The following is a 17,442-nucleotide window of genomic DNA, read 5'->3' on the forward strand; positions in this document are numbered from 1 at the left end:
TTGCTTCAGGTGCCATTTCAGATGGTTTTATTTTGGGGTCTCTTTTCATCTCCTGTCGTCCTCCTAAGTGTGTTTCAGTTGGTCACAATGTCCATCTTAAATTGTACTCGGAACTGAATATTAAGAATACTGAGCATTTTTTGAACCTTTATGCCAGCATTGTACTAAAATGCTTTTCATACTCCTGTATCATTCAATGTTCATAGTAACAGGAAGATTTTGTCTCTGTTTTATAGATGGCATCCCATAGTTCAAAGAGTCAGTGGGTTGTAAAAGTAGCACAGATAGTGAGTGGTGGAACCACAGGTAGTATCCAGGTTTGCTGATGCTTCACTCGTGGGTCATAATCTCACTTATTTCTCAGGCTGTGTTCATTCAGCCTGTTAGCCACTATCTCTCTGTTATTACAGTTTAAAGTTTATTAGTCACTTTTCCTGTTGTATTACTTATTGGAGTCTTTGGAGTCAGAATTTAATTTTAATATTATTTTTCATAGACACAGAAGAAAAGAGCAGAATATGGAAAGTTAATTGGTTTTTAAACAGTGATATTGCCTATAAACTAAATTTACAGTTTTATTGTAAGCCCTGATTACAATTGTTTAAACAATTGTTAATTGTTAAAGTTGGTTAAAACTTTAAACGTTAAAAAAACTAACCTGTCCACTGAGGCTCCCAGTGCACAGCGAGCTCAGCTTATGGCAGAGACACACTTGAGCCAGGCCAGAGGCATAGGAGGACCAGATTTGACAGATATCAATACACAATTCTTACTGAGGCCTTTGAAACGGACCTTTATCCTGGAATTACCTTCAGAGAAGAACTGGCCAGAAAAACGGACTTCTGAGCCACGAATCCAGGTTTGGTTTCAGAACTGGAGAGCTGGAATACCAAAGAAAAGCCAGAGGAGCCCCAGCGTGGAGGCAGTCTGGACGCAGGCCCGGATCCCAGACCCCGATCAGCCTGGGGTGCTGGCCCCTACTGCTCCTGCCAGCAGGGCTTCCCAGGGGGCCCAAGCACCGTGGGCAATTCTCTTGGGAATTGGAGGATGCTTCGGGTCAAGCTCTCTGGGGGCACGCTGATGTTCCGGGCGCAAACGTGGCCCCCGCTGACCTGGAGATGGCAGCCAGTACGCAGAGCCACCCTTAGGGAGACATCCTTGATCTCTGCCCTCAGGCCCAGTGCTGCTTCCGGGTCCCTCTTGCCACCAACCCTTCCCACAGCTGGAAGCTGGTAGTGCTGGGCTTCAAGTTCATCCTGGGGCACCCGGCCTGCTCCCCGTACACGGGTCCCTAGCCCTGTGGGGGCTGGGGCTGCGCCCTCCTGCTGTGGAGCAGCAGCGGAGGTGGGACTGGCGGCGGGGGGAGGCGCCTGGGCGCACCCAGACCTGGGAGCAGCCGTCTCCGCCCCAGCCCCAGCAGTTCTGACCTTATCCTGCCTCTCTGTCCCTTTCCTGGCGGTAGCCACAGCCACAGCTGTCGCAGGGCCCCGCTGAGCGCTAGGAACAGGTTCCTTGTCTTCCTCCAGAGCCCAACTCGAGCCGGAGGCCCCAACTCCCCTGCCCCCAATGGCCGCTGCAGGGTCTGAACCTCAAGCGTCTGCACAGCAAACCCGTGGAAATAACCTGTCAGTGTCAAGCAATGGAAGACAGATGAACTAAGCCAGGGCTCGTCGGTAGCATTCACATTATGAAAATTGAAGAGGAATATTGGGATTTATTTACTTTGTCATGGAAAGGCTTCCAGACATACTTTTCAGGGAAATCAAGTTGTTAGGGTGGAAGGGCCTCGGGGTGCATGGGACCTAGGGGTTTTCCTTAGATGGGGTAAAAAAGGATTGACTTTATAGAATTCATCTGTCTTTCCATTTATTAACTGAGTAAACACGGAGCACTTAGAGTGAACCAAGTCCACTAGAGAGAAGGCAGGATGAGGACGGCTTTGTAGAAATGTATTATTTTGTAATCAGTAGTGAGCAATCATTTCTACACTGGGAAATAAACAATACTACAAAAACAACAAAACACTTACCTAAAAGTAGCATTTACATATTGTTGAAAGTTCATAGATGAAAGTATAAAGAATAAAAAACATTCACCTCTTATTCCATCACCCAGTGGTGATAACCGTTAAACACTTTGGGGTATTTCTTCCAATTTTTTTTTGTACGTATTTATATGAGTGAGATGATAGATTATCTGTGTGTGTGTGTATGTGTGTATGGTCTTCCTGAACATTGGACCTAAGCAGTTCCTATGTTATTAAAACTGCTTATAAAGGTTTTAAATAATTAGGTGTAATATTTATCATATGGATATATCAGTATGTTTAACAATTACTCTATTGAAAATTTAGGTGTCTCAGTTTTGGAAGAATGTAGAAGTCTTGGTTGTCCAGCATTTATTCCGACGTGAAGTAGAAATAAGTGATTTAGGACATATTTCTAGCAGATACTAAAAAATTGTGTATAAGGATGTCTGGAGAGCCCTGGCTTTTCTTGTGCTTCTTTTCTTTTCAAAGTGGCTGTTCAGAGTTCTGCCTCTTAGGGTTACTGAAAGCTTATAAAGTTACTTTGTGATTATAAAAATAAATGCTATTGTAGAAAATTCAAATGGTACTTAATGCATAATATGTAATTGTTTTCCACAAAATGTGAACTGTTATCAGTCTGCTCATAAGTACATCTGGGACTGTTTCATCTCAGTATATCTCCAGTTATCTAATTTTTTTTTTTTTTTTTGAGACGGAGTCTTGCTGTGTCTCCCAGGCTGGAGTGCAGTGGCCTGATCTCGGCTCACTGCAAGCTCCGTCTCCTGGGTTCACGCCATTCTCCTGCCTCAGCCTCCCAAGTAGCTGGGACTACAGGCGCCCGCCACCACGCCCTGCTAGTTTTTTGTATTTTTAGTAGAGACGGGGTTTCACCATGTTAGCCAGGATAGTCTCGATCTCCTGACCTCGTGATCCACCCGCCTCGGCCTCCCAAAGTGCTGGGATTACAGGCTTGAGCCACCGCGCCCGGCCTCCAGTTATCTAATTTTTTAACTGTAAATAATATGGATGTATCATAATTTATCCTTTTTTTAAACAAAATTACCTGTATTACCTATTGATGAATATTTAGAATCTTAGTTCTTTTTTTAACTCTGTTTTAAAAAAAACCTGATCTGTAAATGACTCTAGTTAGCATTCATGAATTATACATTTCTTTTTTTTTTGAGACAGAGGTTTATTCTTATTATCCAGGATGGAGTGCAGTTGTGCAATCTTGGCTCACTGCAACCTCCACCTCCTGGGCTCAAGAGAGTCTCCTGCCTTAGCCTCCCAAGTAGCTGGGACTACATACGCAGGCCACTGCACCTGGCCTTGAATTGTACATTTCAGAATAACTAGAAGAGGGCCTGAGTGCAATGTCCCACCCCTATAATCCCAGCACTTTGAGAGGCCAAGGCCAGCGGATCACTTGAGCTCAGGAGTTTGAGACCAGCCTGGGCAACATGGTGAAACCCCATGTCTCTAAAAGTCCCAAAAGTTAGCCGGGTGCAGTGGCATGTGCCTGTAGTCCCAGCGCTTGGAGGTGGAGGTGAGGATGCTTGAACTCAGGAGTTCAAGACCAGCCTGGGCAACACAGACCTCCCCTCTACTTTAAAAAAAAAAAAAAAAAAAAAAAAAAAAAGGGGCTAGAAGAGAAGAATTTCGAATATTCCTAGTATAGAGAAAATATAAATATGTAGGATTATGGGTATCCCAGTTACCCAGATTTGATTATATGAATGTATCAAATTATCACATGTACCCTGGAAATATGTACATCTAATATGTATCAGTAAAATAAAATACATACATTTTAAGAGAGGATCTTGGCTCTGTTGCCCATGCTGGAGTGCAGTGGCACAGTCATAGCTCACTGCAACCTTGAACTCCTGGGCTCAAGCCATCATTTTAAAGAAAGCAATAGTGAAGATTTTTGCCCCTGAATACATTTCTTATTTTGTTGTTTAAAATAGATTTTATATTTTAGAGACATTTTAGCTTCACAGCTAAAATTGAGCAGAAAGTACAAAGAGTGCCCATTTGTCTTCTGCCCCCACACACCCACAGCCTCCCCCAGTGTGAACATCCTGCACTGGGGTCCACCAAAGGGATACGTTTGTTATAATCAACCAGCCTACAGTGACACATTTTTATCACTCGAAATTCAGAGTTTACATTAAGCTTTACTCTTGTGTTGTGTGTTCTGTGGATTCCGATAAATGTATAATGACCTGTCCACCAATGTAGTTATCATAGTTTGACTGGTTTAAGAAACCTCTGCTCCACCTGTTCATCTCCCACTCTACCTCCTAATCCCTGGCAACCGTTGATCATTTTACTGCTTCTGTAGAATGCCTTCCAGGTGGAATCATACAGTATGTCGCCTTTTCAAATTGGCTTCTTTCACTTAGCAATACGCATTTAAGATTCCTCTGTCTCTTTATGGCTTGATAGCTCATTTATTTTTAGTGGACTGTCTAGCCACGCCACAGTTTATCTGGTATATTGTCATGCTACGAACCCTGCTTCCATCCCCAGATTACAAACAGACTGATGTCTTCTGTCTTCCCCTCTTTTTTACATCGTTGTGGCAACTGAAATTATTGAATTGTATTTTTTCCTTCACTTACGTTAAACTCATACATGCTTTGTGCCTGGACTTCATTCTTTTCAGTGTTCCTGGCTCTTTATTTATTCTTTTAGGTGAATCTTAGACTTGTGGTAACAAGTTCTGTCCAAAAGTATCTCAATTCAGGTTATACTGAATTCATGTTTATCCTCTGAGTTTTCATTTACATTTTAAATTGAACAGCTTTGTGTCTGGGAATGTACCAGGAGTGAAAGGTTCAGGAATCTCATACTCTAATGGAGAGACAGAAAAAATGAACATGTGAGCAAATAATTTATATGTAGTTTTCCTAGGGCAACTCTTCCTTTTTAGAGATAAAAACACTGGGGTCTACAGAAGTAAAGTCAAATGGTTAAGGTCCCATAGCTAGTTACTATAGTAGCCCAGTTTTAGCTAGATCTCTTGTCTCCAGACTATATTTACCACACCTGTCTGCCTTCGTAGGCTGCTTCATTTAATAAATTATAATTCAATGCTTAAAACATTAATATTATACTAGTTTTTTTGGGCTGTGTCTAAGTAAAACTCATTTAATGAGAGATATAACTTACGGGATATGCCTAGAAAATGTGGCCTGTAGAGACATTTCGTGTTGAGAAAGTGTAAATAATTCCCAATAACATAGATTAGAACAATGAGTTTAAATATTAAATGGTCATGGAAAATTACTTGATGAAACCATGACTTGAGATTTCAGCAACAAAGGAGTGAATGAAGTATACATTGCCATCATGTGTAATCTGGAGGGTGGCAGACTGAGAAACTGGGAAATGTTCACTTACTGGAGAAGAGTACAGTTGACTCACATCATTTTTACATCAAGCATCTCCCATGTACCATTGAGTCAGTATTCTGATGTTTCCCTTGGGACTTAGCAGAAGGTGCTGGCTTTCCTAGGTAGAAATAAAGAGTTGAAGATGGTTGACATTTGATTGAAATGTGGAAGTATGAGTAGGAGTTTGCTGGCTGGACCAAGGGGCCTAAGTGCACCCTAAACAGAGGAAATGATAGCATTTCCTTTTTTTTTTTTTTTTTTTTGAGATGGAGTCTCGCTCTGTTGCCCAGGCTGGAGTACAGTGGCGCGATCTTGGCTCACTGCAACCTCTGCCTCCTGAGTTCAAGCAGTTCTCCTGCCTCAGCCTCCGGAGTAGCTGGGATTACATGCGCATGCGCCACCACACCCAGCTAATTTTGCATTTTTAGTAGAGACAGGGTTTCACCACGTTGGCCAGGCTGGTCTTGAACTCCTGACCTCAAGTGATCCGCCTGCCTCAGCCTCCCAAAGTGTTGAAATTACCGTGCCCGGCCAGCATTTTCATTTTTAAAGGTGTGAAGATGTGCAGAGGAAATCCAGTGCTTAATTTTGGAGATTTGCCTGACTCTGACAAGTGTTGTCCCTGGGGCATAGAGAAATGAAACTGGAAAAGCAGGCCAGCTTCTTAAAGGTTTGGAGGATCCCTTGAAGGTTTTTTAGCTAGAAGTGATATGATTTACACTAAAAAGCTCTTGACAGTCCTGTGGTTTAGAGAAGAGTAGAGAAGAGGTTTATTGGTGGTAGTAAGCTGTTGATACAATTCCAAGTCAGAGAAGTTGATTGCCTAACCAGGTCAGTGCTGTTAAAAGGAGGCATGATGAAAATTCAGGAAGTCAAGTCAGGAGCATCTCAACTTGCCCCAAAGAGATGGAGACCATAGGGTTGTGGGCTTAGTGACTGGTTCAGGCAGCCTTTAACATGTCTTTAAAGACTATTAAATGCCGTTAAGTATAGGCGCACTGTTCCATCATTTACTCCACGTTTCTGTTGAACCCCTATGAGGCAGTCTGTTGCTGTGATACAATATCATCTCTCCTCAGTCCCCGTTGTGATATTGTGCAGCTACCCTTTGCATGGATTCTATACCCCATGTCTGCACATCCTCTTTACTCCATTCCACGCTGCCCACCTTTGGCGACTCCATCCTCATTCCAATTGGTCTGCATCCTAAATGCCCACCTTGCTCAGCCCTACCCACCGGCTTTAGGATACCACCTCTTGCCTTCACACGGACACCCCTTCGTTGTGCATTGTACTTTTGGCAGTCCCCTCTTGTCTCTGTGCTTACATGTAGACCTACTTCAAGTTTGGACTTCGTTCGTCTAGAGAAGCAGCTGAACGTTAACAAAATGAGCGTATTAGAGTTTAAAGTATATGTGGAGGCCGGGCGCGGTGGCTCAAGCCTGTCATTCCAGCACTTTGGGAGGCCGAGACGGGCAGATCACGAGGTCAGGAGATCGGGACCGTCCTGGCTAACACAGTGAAACCCTGTCTCTACTAAAAAATACAGAAAACTAGCCGGGCGTGGTGGCGGCGCCTGTAGTCCCAGCTACTCGAGAGGCTGAGGCAGGAGAATGTTGCAAACCCGGGAGGCGGAGCTTGCAGTGAGCTGAGATCCGGCCACTGCACTCCAGCCTGGGTGACAGAGCGAGACTCCGTCCCAAAAAAATATGTATATATATATGTGGAGTTTAGGCCAGATTGTAGGCCCATTCTGGTTCCTTTTACTGACTTACGAAACACAAAAAGTTTACTCAGGCACGTGTGGTCAAATATAACGCAAAACTGTGGCCCAAGAGTCTTAATAAAAAGGATAGATTAATCTGAGGATTTTTTGTTGTTGTTTGATTATTATTATTATTATTATTATTTAAGGTAGGGCTTGAAAAGAAGGGGAGTGGAACTAGAGGGGAAACTCAATTATAGCCTTGTCTGTTGTTTATAGTTTGCTTTTTAAAAAATAAATAATCAACTAAATTGCTCATACTGAATGATGTTGATAGTTCCCTGAAGGAGCAAATTTCTCAGATGGGCTGCTGTTGCCTTGAGTGTAGAATTTAGCAAGGTAACTTTTGGCTATTGGATATCCATAGAAACAGATGGTCTTGCTCGTTTATGCATTATGCATTTTATAAGTTATATATAGTAAGTGTTTGTGCAGTTATTTAAGTGTTTGGATTTTGGGTTTTTTATTTTATAAAAATGAGGAAAAACTGGTCCAGTGGTAAGAATCATGGGTCTCAGTGTTAAAATAGACAAAAATGGAGATCATCAGCTGTGCCAAAAACAAGCTGGCTGATTTTTCTGAGATAGAGTCTCGCACTGATGCCTGGGCTGGAGTGCAGTGGCACAGTCTCAGCTCACTGTAACCTCTGCTTCGCAGGTTCAAGCGATTCTCCTGCCTCAGCCTCCCTAGTAGCTGGGATTATGGGTACCCGCCACCATGCCCAGCTAATTTTTTGTATTTTTAGTAGAGACAGTGTTTCACCATGTTGGCCAGGTTGGTCTCAAACTCCTGACCTTGTGATTCGCCCGCCTTGGCCTCCCAAATTGCTGGGATTATAGGCATGAGCCACTGTGCCTGGCCTGATTTTTTTTTTTTTAAGCTAGCTATTAACTCTAAAGAAAAGAATTGCATGTAACATGGTGGAGGTAGGTAATTTAAAGTTGAGTCAAAAGACAAGTTTAAATTAGGGATTTAAAAATAAGTTTCAGCTTTCTTGGAATAAGAGCTGTACCTATGACATACACAAAATTCATTTCTACTTTAGGATGTTTGACTTACTGTATCGTATATGAAAGTTTCAAGTAATATGAATAATGTGCAGTTATGTCATATATAATTCTAAACTTTCATGTAGATACATAGTAAATGTCAGGTGTCTCTATTCAAAGCATCCCAATAGCTTTTCAATTCATTGTAAGTTAAAGTCAAAAGAACCTGCTGACATAGCCTGGGCAGCATGGCAAAACTCCATCTTTACAAAATAATTAACCAGGCATGATGGTGCATGCCTGTAGTGTCAGCCTCTTGGGAGGCTGAGGTGGGAGGATCACTTGAGCCCAGGAGGTCCAGGCTGCAGTGAGCTGCGATTGTGCCACTGCACTCCAGCCTGAGCGACAGCAGGACCCTGTCTTAAAAAAAAAAGAAAAAAGAAAATAATAATAACACAAAAAAAGAACCTGGAAGTAACAAGGCCCTACACAGTCTGACCCCAATTCTCCCCTCTTGAACTCACCCAAAATATCCTCCTCAGGGTCTTCTCTGTTCTCTTCTTCTAGAGTACTCTTCTCCTAGATGTCTACATGGCTCACCCCCTCAGTTTGTTCTGGTTATTGCCTAAGTGTCATTGTATCAGAGAAGCCTTCTTTCACCACACAAACCACTAACTGTCTTAACTCGCTTTCTTTCGTTCTACTTATCATCAGCTGACATCATATTATCTATTTTATGTCTCTCATCTCTCTCCACTGTACTGTAAAACTGAGTGGAGGAACTTGGTATGTGTGTTCAGTTCTGTCAGTCCCCTCTTGGCATGTGGTGGGTGTATGATAAATAAGTTGTTGAATGAATGAGAAGGTGGTGGGAGTGCGGGATTCCTGTGGATAGAGATTTGCAAATACAGGCTTTTCTGCCATTTGCTCTGTAACTTGGTTGTCTGGAATCTTCTAACGTTTCCTTCTTTGTCCCTTACCTTGTGGCTATCACTTGTTTACTCAGTAACTTGCACAACTGCTTGTGTACCAAGTGCTGGCAGGCACTGGCGAAATACACAAACAATCTGACAAGTCCCTGCCCAAGTGTAGCTTACAGTCTACGGGAAACTGCACTGGTAAGTAAGTTCATTGAGCGCTGTGAAGGAGAAGTGTACTTAAACAAATATCACATATTCTCACTTACAAGTGGGAGGTAAGCATTATGGCCATAAAGATGGGACCAATCAACAAGACACTAGGGACTACCTAGAATGGGGAGAGAGATGGGGACAGGGGCTTAAAAAGAACCTCTTAAGTACTGTACTGAGTGAGTCATGGATCGTTTGTACCCCAAACCTCAGCATCACGCTGTGTATCTTTGTAACAAACCTGCACACGTGCCCCCGATTCTAAAATACAAAGTTGAGGGGAAAAAAACAAAGCAAAACAACTTATTAATTCTTTGACTTGTGTGTGAGCAGCAGTAGTGATAGGGTAAGCCTATATTGGCCTGGTTTTCAGCTTTTTAAAAATATATGACTAGAAGAGGTTGAAGCGTGTGATTAAAATGAGTCTTTTGAGTGTGTGAAAAATATTTTTATCATTTTAATTTTTTCAAGTGCTCTAGAACTAGCTAAAATGGGCAAAACTTACTAGAATAAACATAGCTGAATGAGCTGAATTTACATACTAGTGGAAGCCTTCTATTAAACAGTAATTTACCTTGTAATCGTATTAATGTCTAATCTGTATCTTTATACAGAAAAACATTTCATTTTTTCAGTTTTAGTTTATCCTTTCTGTTGACAGTGGACATCCATTATCAGTTCTTGACTATTACAAATATTACTGCTGGGAGCATTCTTGGACCTATTTCTTGATACCCGTCTGGAATATATATGCTTAGCTCTGAGAGATCAGTGCCAAATTATTTTCAAAGTGGTCAGACTGGTTTACAGTGCTACCAGTAAAATGCAGAGTTTATTTGCTCCACATCCGCTCCAATAATTGCTGTTGTTGGACTTGTACATGTTAGACCAATCTAGTGTGAGTATAACAGTTTCGTATACCAAGGAATTTTGCTGTTTTTGTTTGGTGTATTAATGGCATTGGTGTTATGTAACAAATATGCCCACATTTTAAAAAGAGGTGTATATTAATATATGTAGGGATGAAATGAAATAATTGGGATTTACTTTAAAATTCTTCAGCACATGTAAAGCACATTTTGGGATCAGTTCACCAAATTGTTCTATGGATGCAGATTAAAGTGTTGTTTCCATATTTAATTTACTGTCCTGTGGTTATGTAGGACAGTATACGTACCCTTAGAAAACACTTGCTGAAGGTTTAAGAGTCATAATATATGAAAGCTACTCTCAAGTAATTCAGGGAAGAGTTACACACACACACACATGCACACACACACACACTTATTTTTATTATTAAAAATAGCCTCTAACTTACCCCACCGTGTGGACATAACCACTATTAAAGTTTGCTTCTGGATCTTTTCTGTATGCTTATATGCACTCTGATTTTAAGCACAAATGGTTACATCTTCTGTGTAACGGTTTTCAACTTTAATTTTCCTGCAATTAAAAATTAAACCGAGTTTTGATCCTGAATAATATCCCATCTTGTAGCATAATTTATTCACCCACATCTCTCTTTCTCTCTCTCTCTTCTTCTTCCTCTCTCTCTCTTTCTTTCTTTTCTTTTCCTTCTTTTAAAAAAGACCAGCCGGCTGCAGTAGTGAGAAGCTTTCTCCTTTTTCTTTTTCTTTTTTCATTTTCTTTTTTTGAGACAGTCTTGCTCTGTAGCACAGGCTGGAGTGCAGTGACATGGTCTCAGCCCATTGCAACCTCCGCCTCCCAGGTTCCATTAATTATTTTTATTTTATTTTATTTTATTTTTGAGACGGAGTCTCACTCTGTCGCCCAGGCTGGAGTGCAGTGGCCAGATCTCAGCTCACTGCAAGCTCCGCCTCCTGGGTTCACGCCATTCTCCTGCCTCAGCCTCCCGAGTAGCAGGGACTACAGGCACCCGCCACCTCGCCCGGCTAGTTTTTTGTATTTTTTTTTTTTTTTTTTAGTAGACACGGGGTTTCACCGTGTTAGCCAGGCTGATCTCGATCTCCTGACCTCGTGATCTGCCCGTCTCGGCCTCCCAAAGTGCTGGGATTACAGGCGTGAGCCACCGCGCCCGGCTGGGTTCCATTATTTCTTGTACCTCAGCCTCCCAAGTAGCTGGAATTATAGGCATGTACCAGCACGCCTGGCAATTTTTGTATTTTTAGTAGAGTTGGAGTTTCACCGTGTTGGCCAAGCTGGTCTTGAATTTCTGACCTCAAGTGGTCTACCTACCTCAGCCTCCCAAAGTGTTGCGATTACAGGCGTAAGCTTCTGCTCCTGGCCCAAATCTTATTCTTGAACATTTAGATTTTCTTCTTTTTTCCTACTATAAATAACACAAGTACACAGGAATTTATAATGTCCTCTCCCCCGTTGAAAAGAAAGCCCTCCTTGATTCTGCAGATCAGGTTCCTCAATTATGTGCATTCATAGTTCTTTTTCGCGGGCACTTATAAGAATTGGAATTCATTATTTGTATGACTGTTTCTGTCTCCCCAGTCAGACATGCGAGTTCCGTAAGGGCAGAGATTGTCTATTTTAATCACAGCTATCGAAGCAGCACCAGGCACACAGTAGGCCTGAAATATTTGTTAAATCAGTGGAGAGTAATTTCAACATAATGTATTTTATAAAAGATAACTTGGCTGCGACCTACATTGAAAGCTCTTAAATATCTTGTTTATATAGCAGTGCTTGTTGAAGGCTACTCTATTGGATTAAGAATAGAAAACCCTCCACATTGCAAATGGTAGGACTTAACAGTGGGAGAGCCTGCCCCTCCCAACTCCCTCTCACAGGCCAGGAGAGCCCACCTTCTCATACTCTGTCTCACAATGGGGTTTAGCTTCTTTTTCAGAGCTAAAGAACCCCCCGAGCCTTCCTGTAACACAGACTCTCTTTCATCTTTAATGAACAGAATTAAGATTATTGCTGCCAGAGACAGAAAGTTGGGGAAAAGTCCTCGTGGGTCCCCTTCTTTGTTTGGAGCGATTTGATGCAGGTAGCTTGTATTTCTGTTAGTCTGCTTCCTGTTTCATCTTTTATCTTTTATCCATCACCTTAAGCATTTATGTTTTTTTTGTTTTTTGTTTAAATCTTAAGAAATGGAGGCTCACTATGTTGCCCGAGCTGATCTCAAACTCCTGGGCTCAAGTAATCCTCCCATCTTGGCTTATCAGAGTGCTGGGATTACAGGGTATAGGCATGAGCCACTGCATCTGGCCAGTCTTTTGTTTTGTATGAGGGTAGCTGGAGCACATTTAATTTTCTAAGGTTAAAAACTTACTTTTGTTTCACTTAAGGAAACCATGTGGGAGGTCTTGAAAAGTGCACTTTTCATTTTCATCGCTGCCCTACCAGCAACTACTGGTGACTCTGCCAAATTCAGACAAGTCACTTCTCTGGGAGTTGGCGTTGGGGACTGACTTATTCTGTAAAGTGGGATTTTAACAAATTCCCACTAAGAAATGCCTTTTTTTTTTTTTTTTTTTTTTGAGACAGAGTCTCGCTCTGTCGCCCAGGCTGGAGTGCAGTGGCACAGTCTCAGCTCACGGCAAGCTCCGCCTCCCGGATTCACGCTATTCTCCTGCCTCAGCCTCCCTAGTGACTGGGACTACAGGCACCCGCCATCACGCCCGGCTAATTTAAAAAAAATTATTTTTATTTTTATTTTTAGTAGAGATGGGGTTTCACTGTGTTAGCCAGGATGGTCTCGATCTCCTGACTTCATGATCTGCCTGCCTCGGCCTCCCAAAGTGCTGGGATTACAGGGGTGAGCCATCGCACCTGGCCAAGAAATAGCATTTTTATAAAGAAAGTACATTTTGTTACCTACTTGGAAGGACTGATTGATGAAATCCTCAGGCAGAATCTCTGGCTTGACTTTTTGTGCTGTTTCCACCCCAGAGAGGGAGCATTCAGATGTTTACTGTAGTAATGTCTGTGCCCACCAGGTGGCACAGTTGCTTTACTTAAATTATTTAAACTCTGATTCTCAGCAAGTTGTAATAATTCATTTCTTATTTTAATAATAAAAGATGCCACAGTATTTGTTACTATATTTTTAAAGAGAATTTTGGCATGTTCAGTTGAGTGATGAGAGAGAAATTGATGTAATGTTTCCTCTGTGGTACCTAATGCTACAGCAAGTGTTTCAAAAATATTTTTTTTAAAAAGCTCTGAGAAGGCTATAAGTCTTGTCATCAGCCCACTGTATGGTGCCAGCCTATTGCTCTGCATAGAATATGCAAGATCACACGGTGTTCTGAATATCTGCAGTATCTAGCGGGAGGGAAGGGTGAGTTAAGGTTACTGTGGCAGTTTTCGTCTGCATTCCTCCCTTCTTTTGCACTTGAGACTTACTGAGGGTACTAGGGCATTTAGTTCATTGAATTAAAATGAATATAGAAACAAGTAAAGTTTAGCATCCATCTGTTTTTTACCCCTGCTTTCCATCACTTCATCAACCACAGTTCTGTTAACTTCATTCAAGCTAGACACAGTATGTTGATTAGCCTTGGTTCCCTGTGCCAAGGAGGCTGTTCTAATCTGAAGAGCTCTTCTGCCTCTGTCTTCTGTCCTTAAGAGAGAGAACTGTGTGGGCTGGTCCGAAGGTAGTGAGTTATCTCAACTGATTGTTCACAATTGCAGATGGAACTCCTTGTTCTACTCTTTTCCTGCTTCTCACTGCTGCACCCGGCTGGTCTTTTTTAAAAGAAGGAAGGGAGGGAAGGAGGGAAGGATTGTGCATAGAGGTTTTTGTTTGTTTTGTTTGGAGATGGGAGTCTTGCTCTGTTGCCCAGGCTGGAGTGCAGTGGTGCGATCTTGGCTCACTGCAACCTCTGCCTCCCTGGTTCAAGTAATTCTCCTGTCTCAGCCTCCCAAGCAGCTGAGATTACAGGCACGAGCCACCATGCCCAGCTAATTTTTTTTTTTTTTTTAGTAGAGACGGGGTTTCACTGTGTTGGCCAGGCTGGTCTCAAACTCCTGACCTTGTGATCTGCCCGCCTCAGCCTCCCAAAGTGCTGGGATTACAGGTGTGAGCCCCTGCGCCCAGCCATGCATAGAGGTCGTAAACCTTATACCTTACCTGATATTTACCAGCTGTGTGACCCTAAGCAAATTACTTCTGTGAGCCTCAGTTTCTTCATTTGTGAATGAGAGTGATAATGGAACTATCAGAGAAGATTTTTAAAAATCATTGTAAAGACCTTAAAACAATGGCTCATACATAATACATTCTCAGATGTTAGCTGTTGTTTCTGCTTATCAGAATAGCTGCTGAACCTTTAGGAAGCTCTCCTTCATTGGTCATGATCATCATCTGCTGATTACTTGGCATTCCCATACTGTCCTACATCTGTGTTGTTATTTCTGTATTTGTTCTCTTCTGTTACCTGTGTGTTGTCTCAAGCTACTGTGGGAAATCGGTTCATTTTTGCTTTTTATTTTGGCTTGCTATTTAATACAGTGCTTTGTACATAGTAAGTTTAATTCAGTAAATGCTTGATTAGGCTTTTGGAATTTTGTAAACTTTCTTGAAGAATGAGGATTTCACATTCTGTCTTTAAGTGATATTATGAGGAAGCCCATAACTCATTCATCTGTGCTCTCCATAATGGTTATAACAGTGGATGGATTCTTCTGCTTCTGACCGACAGATTGGAATGTCAGCCAAGTTGCACAAGGCAGGCCCACTTTGCGCACCCTGTCAACATTGGGGAAGGGTGATGGGTGCAGATGCCCGGGCCGGTGGAAAGATGCTGGCATTTTCTTAAGCAGCATGGATTTTGCTCATTGTTCTGATCAGCGTTTACTTCATGAGTTCCTGCCCCCAGTGGCTCCTCACTTCCAGATTGGTGAATTTTTAATCAATAAGGGGCAGAATTAAGATTGTTGTTGCCAGAGTTGGAAAAATCCCCATGGATCCCTGTTTTATTTGTTTAAGAGCAGTTTTTTGTAGGTAGTTTGTATTTCTCCTGCTCCTCTTCCTTCCTGTTTCATCTTCTATCCACTGACTTTTTTTTTTTTTTTTTTTTTTTTTGAGACGGAGTCTCACGCTGTTGCCCAGGCTGGAGTGCAGTGGCGCGATCTCGGCTCACTGCAAGCTCCGCCTCCCGGGTTCCCGCCATTCTCCTGCCTCAGCCTCCTGAGTAGCTGGGACTACAGGCGCCCGCCACCGCGCCCGGCTAATTTTTTGTATTTTTAGTAGAGACGGGGTTTCACTGTGGTCTCGATCTCCTGACCTTGTGATCTGCCCGCCTCGGCCTCCCAAAGTGCTGGGATTACAGGCTTGAGCCACCGCGCCCGGCCCTATCCACTGACTTTTAAGCATCTGCTTATCTTTTGTTTTTTTATGAGGGTAGCTGGGAACACATTTTATTTTCTTGAAATAAGAAAAGCTTATTTTTGCTTCACTTAAGGTTGAAAGCTTTTTTTTGCTTCACTTAAGGAAACCACGTGGGAGGTTTTGAAAAGTGCACTTTTCATTTTCATTACTGTCCTACCAGCAGCTACGGGTATAACTCTGTAAAGGAACAGGGTAGGTGGTGGGAAGGGAATAGCCTCAGAGATTCTGAAAAGTATGGGAGACATCCATGTACCTTGATTAAAGAAAACAAAAGCTGAGCATTATGTAGAGCAGGAATACAGTAAGAGACAAGGTCTGTCAACAGCATTGCTTGTGCAGATGACTATATTCTGAGTAAATTCTAGTCCAGAACATTCTGTGAGGAAAGGAGGGAGGAGGAGTACCTACTGTGGTGGTGTTTTCTCAGTTAGGTGATAACCTGGCTTTATTGGTGAGAACTAATTCTTGGGAAGGTCAGGGTGTTGCTAAAGATAACATAGTCATACAGTGCTGACTGTGTGCCATGCACTGCTAGACCAACTCATTTTATTTTGAGACAGAGCCAGGATTTGACCTGGGTCTTTCTTACCCTGTATATAACCTGTGCTGCCTTTTATCTTGTGGGACAGGAAACCTCAAATGTTGACATTGTACATATTACAGCACCCCAGGCATTCATTCAGCAAATGTCTGTCTAATTTTTATTGGACATTGGGAACAATGAAAAGAATGAAAAGTGATAAACACTTGCTAGTAAGTATTAGATGGTAATTCCTTTTACAGATTAGTTTCATTTCATCACAACCTTCCAAGCACCTAGTAGACACACCATGTGTCTTCATTTAAGCAGTTATAGTAGCGTGCTTTCTTCCTTTACTTTAGATTTGAGTCATCAGGGTGATCTCCAAGAAAATCTTTTTTTTTTTTTTTTTTTTTTACGACAGGGTCTCGCTCTGTTGCCTAGGCTAGGCTGCAGTGGCACGATCTCGGCTCATTGCAACCTCTGCCTCCGGGATTCAAGCGATTGTCCTACCTCAGCCTTCCAAGTAGCTGGGATTACAGGCATGCACCACCACGCCCAGCTAATTTTTGTATTTTTAGTAGAGATGAAGTTTCACCATGTTGGCCGGGCTGGTCTTGAACCCCTGACCTCAAGTGATCCTCTTGCCTCGGCCTCCCAAAGTGCTGGGATTACTGGCATGAGCCACTGCACCCGGCCATCCAAGAAAATCTAAAAAGTTACGTGACTTATAGGTCACCTTAGTAAGAATACCGTATTGTTTACAGTATGGCAGATGTCCTATATAACTTCAGCTGCAGCATTCGGAATCTACTGTGTTACTGTCTTACTCTTCCTACCACCAGCTGATTATTTATTTATTTATTTATTTATTTATTTATTTATTTATTTGAAACGGAGTCTCGCTCTGTCGCCCAGGCTGGAGTGCAGTGGCCGGATCTCAGCTCACTGCAAGCTCCGCCTCCCGGGTTCCCGCTATTCTCCTGCCTCCCGAGTAGCTGGGACTACAGGCGCCCGCCACCTCGCCCGGCTACTTTTTGTATTTTTTAGTAGAGACGGGGTTTCACCGTGTTAGCCAGGATGGTCTCGATCTTTTGACCTCGTGATCTGCCCGTCTCGGCCTCCCAAAGTGCTGGGATTACAGGCTTGAGCCACCGCGCCCAGTTAAAAAACAAAAGAGGAGATGAAAATGGAGTAGCATTCAACAAATACTTGTGTGTGTCTTATAATTTGTAGCTAAATCTAGTTGCAGACAGTGGGCACAGGCTTTA

At 42.5% G+C, this 17,442-nt stretch overlaps 1 protein-coding gene across 4 annotated transcripts in view; it reads left to right on the forward strand.

Moving 5' to 3' along the window:
- The window catches only part of RCOR1 (REST corepressor 1), a 135,155-nt gene that overhangs the window by 81,202 nt on the left and 36,511 nt on the right, over positions 1 to 17,442 (forward strand). The gene's annotated exons all lie outside the window — the stretch shown is intronic.

Source organism: Macaca fascicularis, chromosome 7, assembly GCF_037993035.2.
Source record: "Macaca fascicularis isolate 582-1 chromosome 7, T2T-MFA8v1.1".
Classification (NCBI taxonomy): domain Eukaryota; kingdom Metazoa; phylum Chordata; class Mammalia; order Primates; family Cercopithecidae; genus Macaca; species Macaca fascicularis.